Raw genomic sequence first — 6,288 nt, forward strand, 5'->3', positions numbered from 1 at the left:
GGAAAATGCAAGATGAGACCAGAGCATCCTGTGATTTCAAAAAGAAGAAAGTGGGAAGAAAAAGTAAAAAAAGATACAGGAACAAGCAGTCTTAAAGATCTCCCAATGGCCAAAGTTATAGCAATTTGAGCAAAAAAATAAATACAGTATTGAATTATAGCCTAAAAGATAGAAATTCCAATTAATAAATATAGATAGAATGAGGGAAATAGAAAATTGCCACTAGAACATTATAGCAAAAATTGCTGCAGGCAAGATGTGCTGATGAATGCTAAAATTAGTGGGCAAAAGTTTGAGAAGAAACTTTGCATCACCAAAAATTATCTCTCCCCAAAATATTTCTTAATTACTGTGCTGGTTGTAATCATCCATCCATAAATTCTTTGATATGTCTTCCTCAAGGAGGTGGAGCTTATTTCTTCTCCCCTTGGATGAGGGCTGGACTTAGTGACTCACTTCTAACCAATAGAGTAAGGAAAAGAGGAAAAAAAATAGTAACTGTACAGTGGAGAAATCCAGCAGAAAACTATCTTAACCAAGTCATCATGGTCAGCATCAGCAATAACAAAACATATTGATATCAGGTACCTCCTGATCTGAGAAGGAACCTCAGGTCTTTGGAACTCTTCCCTGTTTCATAATCTCAGTCTAATCATGAGAAAACATCAGACAAACCCAGATCTAGGGACAGGCTAAAAATTATCTGACCAGTATTTTTTCAAAAGATCAAAAGACAATGGTAAACTGAGTGATGGTCACAGACTGCAGGAGACTAAGGAGACACAACAACTAAAAACAATGTGGAATCCTGGATTGGACCTAAAAGGACATTAGAGAAAAACTGGTGAAATCTGAATAAAGTCTGTAATTTAGTTCATGATATTGTACCAATGTTAATTTCCTACTTTTGATCATTTATATTAGCATGATCATATAAGATTATATAACATTAAGGGAAGCTGGGTAAAGGGTATACATAGTAACTCTGTACTATGTTTTCAAATCTTCTGTAAATATAAAATTATTTCAAAATAATAGTTGCTTTTAAAAAAAGAAGTATACGATTTTTTTTTTGAAGTTTTGCACTGTTGGTATTATCTGTCAGCTTTTTGCTTGTTGGTCTTCAGAAAGATTTTTAAAATAGCTACAATAGGCTAGTTCCTGTTTCCCAGAGAACACTGATCCTTCTCTTTGAAAAATCTTAGCAACGATGGTAATAATAACAATAGTAGTTCACATTTATTGAGTGTTTATTACATACTAGGCACTCTCTTACATAGATATCCACTCATTTTATACTCACACCAATCTTATAAGAACATTCTATCTAATCTGATAGATGTGGAAACTGAGGCAAAAAGGAGTCATGCCCAAGATTATATGATTAATAGATGTTGAGCAAAATAGAGTCCAAATCTATTAAGATGCCTGACTCCACACCAGTGCTAATTATGATAATTGTTTGTTTGAGTAATTAATATGTGTTAAAGCATCAACTACTTTATTAAGAGTGCTGTTTTGTTGAACTATCTGTGAGATCATCGTTTTTGTCTCATTTTACTGATGGAGAAACTAAATCCTGGAATGTAAGCACCTTGCTAGGATCCAGATCCAGCAAGCCCATGACTTCCTTCTACTACGACATAGTTTGCCTCACTATTTTTACAAAGATATGTCTTGTCCTCCCACTATTGCTGAACTCAGGGCTATATCATATACGTTTTTTAAAACAATAAAACTGTGCTCTGATGTTCACCCTGATTTCAAATTACTTTTAAAATCAAAGTGATTTAAAATTGTTCTTTGTGAGTGCTGTGAATCCTAGGATGCAGTTGTGGGAACACCAATGTTTGTGTCAGGTTGTCTCCCATAGTATTTCACACCATGACACTATCTGAAAACTCCCCACCTTTCAGTCTATGTTTCAGGCCATCTTTATCAAAACAGTTAGTACTCTTCACGTTGCAGGGCTTCCTTTCAAAAACCGAACAACAAAGCCACCTAGCAGAGGAATTTCCTTCCTAGTTCTACAGTCCGAAGTGAGCCCTGAAGTGAAAGCACCATCAAAAGCTCTCAGAAAACAAACAAACAAACAACAACAACAACAACAAAAACATAAACAAAGATACCACAAGCAGGACAAGATGACACTAGGACACTTTAAAAATACTTTTTAGAGTTAATCTGCAGAGAAACTCCTGAGATGATAGGGTAGGGATCAGATTGCCTCTGATGCATGTTACTTTTCAAGTTTACTGCTTTCCAAAGCTGAGTCCTTGAAACTGAACACCAGGGAACCATTTTGCACAGGAAAGGGATGTGTTAGTCACACTACGGCTATTGCTGTTATTGATCTAGCTAAACATACCTCGAGTCCCTCATCTTCATCTCAGTAGTGGTGACTCTGCTAGGAAAGAATTAGCCCATTGCCAGGTATAACAAAACAATAGTAACATGTAACTCTGCAACTAGGTGCCATGAGGCCAAGGACACTAGAAGGATGATGAAATCAGACTAAAAAGGCAAAGAATCATGGGTATAGGGAAAAACCATCTTGAAAGTAGAACTATTAGCTATTGTTCTCAATTAGGGCTAGATAAGAGCTTTTTTTTATTCCTATTCCAATTTTTAAGTTCAATACCCCTAATTTATGAATAAATAGAAGAAAAATGTTTAGATGAAGGTAACCACATACAGGGGCAATATTAGTTTAGTCATTTAACAAATATTTACTAAATACTCACTATGTACTAGGCATTATGCCAGAAGCAGGAGTAGATATAATTATAAGACACAGTCTTTGAATTTGAGGAACTCAGAGACTGATGGGAAGATGAACTTGAAAACAATTAGTTGCGATCCAGTACAATATGTCCCAATATTAAGGTGGGTACCAGCTTATCAAAAGGACCCAAAGAGGATGGGATTTTTCTCTGCTTGGGTGAGCCCAAGATTTCCTAAAAAGATTTTTTCCCATGGGCATAAAATAGTTATGAGTGTTCAACAATATTTGGTAAAATAAATTTATACACAACTGCAAGGATGATGCCATCTATTTGTCAGACGTAAAATTAATTTGAAGTTCAATTTAAGTTAATCTCATCTTTACTGCTTATTTTTCACTTTTCAACATAATTAAGCCCGTTCTCTTGCACCATTAGCCTTTTAGACTGGAAAAGGCCTCCTGATCTACTCTTACCTCATTTTTTGTGGCTTACCCACAAATGGTTCCATATGTTTCCACCTCACCAAAGTGTCCATGTCCCTCAAGTGTGTTTCTTTGTGTCCCACCTCTCTGCTTTTGCATATACTAACTCTTATACCTGGATTGTCTTCATAAATGCCTATCGAAATTCAATCCACTTTTTTAAAGGTCCACCCAATATTGACTCCTGTAAAAGAGTAAAGTCTTCCTCTTTGAATGTCTGGAGTACTATGCTTACGTTTCTTTTATTTCACTTATCACATACTTCCTTAGGTTGCAGTTATTTCTGCCTTTAAATTATACATTATTTCATAGTAGGTGCCTTGTGACTTTTTCAGGGGCCAGCACGATAGATGAGACATTCAATGGATTCAGCACATTTGGCAAATAAATGCATCTTTGGAAAGGGATGAGAACTTGCTAGAAAACTTGAATTTGACCAACTCTGAGCAAGTCAAAAATGTTCCACAAAGAGACAAGATACGTTCCAGAATTACCCAGCAAAGAAAGGGGAGTGAAGACATTAGTGGCCTTCTCAAACATCTGGTAGAACCCAGTAAGGACTGGCTTTGTGGGAATGTAACCTGTGTGGTCACACAGGGCTTCATATGTGGTTTAATGTTCTGATATTGCCATCTTGAAATTCTTAATATTTCCTAGCAAGAGGCCCTGTATTTTCATTTTCCTCTGGGTCTTGCAGATTGCGTAACTGGTCTTGGACCTAGTTTAGAAAGCAGTTTCAAGATTCAGAAGAGTTAGTAAGAACTAGTACATACTAGCCCTTGTTTTTAACCTGGAGGAGCCAAAATAGTCTACATTATGTCCTTGCAGAAGTCACAAGGATACTATTTCCTTTCTGCCCTGGGGCATTCCCTCCTTGCCTCAGTCAGGAACAATGCTATGCCTCTAGTTAGCTGGGTGCAAGTGGATGTAAGGGAGTATATTAGTTTACTAGGGCTGCTATAGCAAAGTGGGTAGCTTGACCAACAGAAAGTTATTGTTTCATAGTTTTGGAGACTAAAAGTCCGAGATCAAGGCAGAGTTGGTTCCTTCCGAGGACTGTGAGAGAGAATTTATTCCACGTCTCTCTCCTAGCTTCTAGGAGAGACATTCCTTGGATTGCAGATGGTGTTCTCCCTGTCTCTTTATATCTGTATGTGTTTGTCTTTGTGTCCAAATTTCCCTTTTTTATAAGGACACCAGTCATATTAGATTAAGTCCCACCTTGATGGCATCACTTTAACTCGATTACCTTTGTAAATACCCAATTTCCAAATAAGGTTACATTCTAGATACTGGGGGTTGAATTTATTATATCTTCTTTGGGGAGTGGGGAACACAACTCAACCCATAACAGGTGGGTCTCTGTCATATAGAATTATTATTTTTTTTATATTAAATTATCTTTAAGATTGAATAAGACTGAATTAAATTTCTCATTTTTCTGTGGTATTATAAAAGGAACTGTGATCTCCTTATTCCTTTCCCTTAGAATTCTACTATTCAGAGGAAATTTAAATCACCTTTTTCTCAGCACGTACAAGATGTCCTTAGGCTGTTCCCCAAACCCCGCCACCACCTTCATCCTCATACTAAAAGGTGAGGTACATCAGGCTGACTTTCTGGCTCGTGTGGTTTAGCCACGTAAAAGGCACAGCCTTCTAGATCTGCAAGGAACCCTAAATGTAACTTAATACAATACCTTTATTTTACTAATGAAGAAATCTAAGTTGAAGAGGTTAAAATAATTTGCTGCAGAGCACTCAGCTAATTAAGGGTAGAAGTGGAATCAAAGCCACATTATTTAACTCTGAATATAGGAACTTTTTAGTATGTCACTGCTGTTGCCTTGGCTTTTGGCATCAAATCCAAAAAGTCATTGCAAAGACCAATGTCCAGGAGGTTATCCCCTTGGTTTTCTTCTAAGAGCTTTAAAGTTTCAGCTTATGTTATCACATGCACAAATAAATATTCTAAAATCTTTAGGTGGAAAGGTCCTAAAGATACACACCACTTACATTCCCTCACCAATACTTAACAACAAAGGTCATAAATGCTTAAATGCTCACAAGAGCCAGACAGATCATAGAAATAAATCAACCAGGTTGAGCGTCAGTAAATGGGAGCTGATGCAATCTGAAGAACACAAGGCCTTCCTATGAAAAAGGGAGCAATCTTTTCTCTGCTCAGATGCTTACTGCCCTGTGGAATTATGTGCTCACTTTTCCAGATCCTCTGTTATTTAAAGGAAACCTAAAGACTATAAATTTTATTTAGAATTTTCTAACTTTAAGTGTGGGAAAAATCAAATTTTAAGAAACACTGTCTAAGCCAAATAAAATCTGTCAGCAGGCCCTGTCAGTTGGAAGTCTCTGATTCCTATTTCCTCTTTTCTTACTCATCCAATAATCCCTTTATTTCTTGGATGTTGCTAGATTTAACAGCACGAAGGCATTCTCAAAAACAAATGGAATCACCTTTGGCAATACATATTCAGAGCTTTCTGTTAGATTTCCACGAGCTTTCTTTTAAGATTTTTCATACCTTAAAATACATTTCATTTTTAATTTTCAGGGTTGATGCGTAATAGTAGCAAAGCGTATACACTTAGTAGTCATTGGGACTAAATGATTTGTCACCTTCACGTTTGAATTTCACAAAATATCAGAAAGGTTTTGGGAGAAGGACATAACTTCCTCAGCTTGAGGGATGGTTCACAAATCCAATTCTTGGAGGTGAAAACTTCCAGTTCAAATGTTTTAGGGCATAGAGGCAGTCTAATGTTTGGTGTAATATTGTTTGTGCAGGTGGTTTACTATAAAATATGCCATGCTGAAACCTCTTAATTCTCCAGTTCAAGGTGCAATTTTTTATATTTTAATCTCTAATTTTACTGTCGGGAATGAGTAATTAAATCTGTTTATTCCTTTAAAGAGCAAGTCACTGACTCATTTCAGCACAAATGCCTGTCAATTTGCATTCATTCAATGCCCCCTCCCCTGAATTTTCTACCTGTATAAAGCTATGCCTCCTTAATTTGTTTGTTAGTTTTATTAAGGTGGCGTGGGGGTGTTTTCCATTAA

Source organism: Pteropus alecto, unplaced genomic scaffold, assembly GCF_000325575.1.
Source record: "Pteropus alecto unplaced genomic scaffold, ASM32557v1 scaffold92, whole genome shotgun sequence".
NCBI lineage: Eukaryota > Metazoa > Chordata > Mammalia > Chiroptera > Pteropodidae > Pteropus > Pteropus alecto.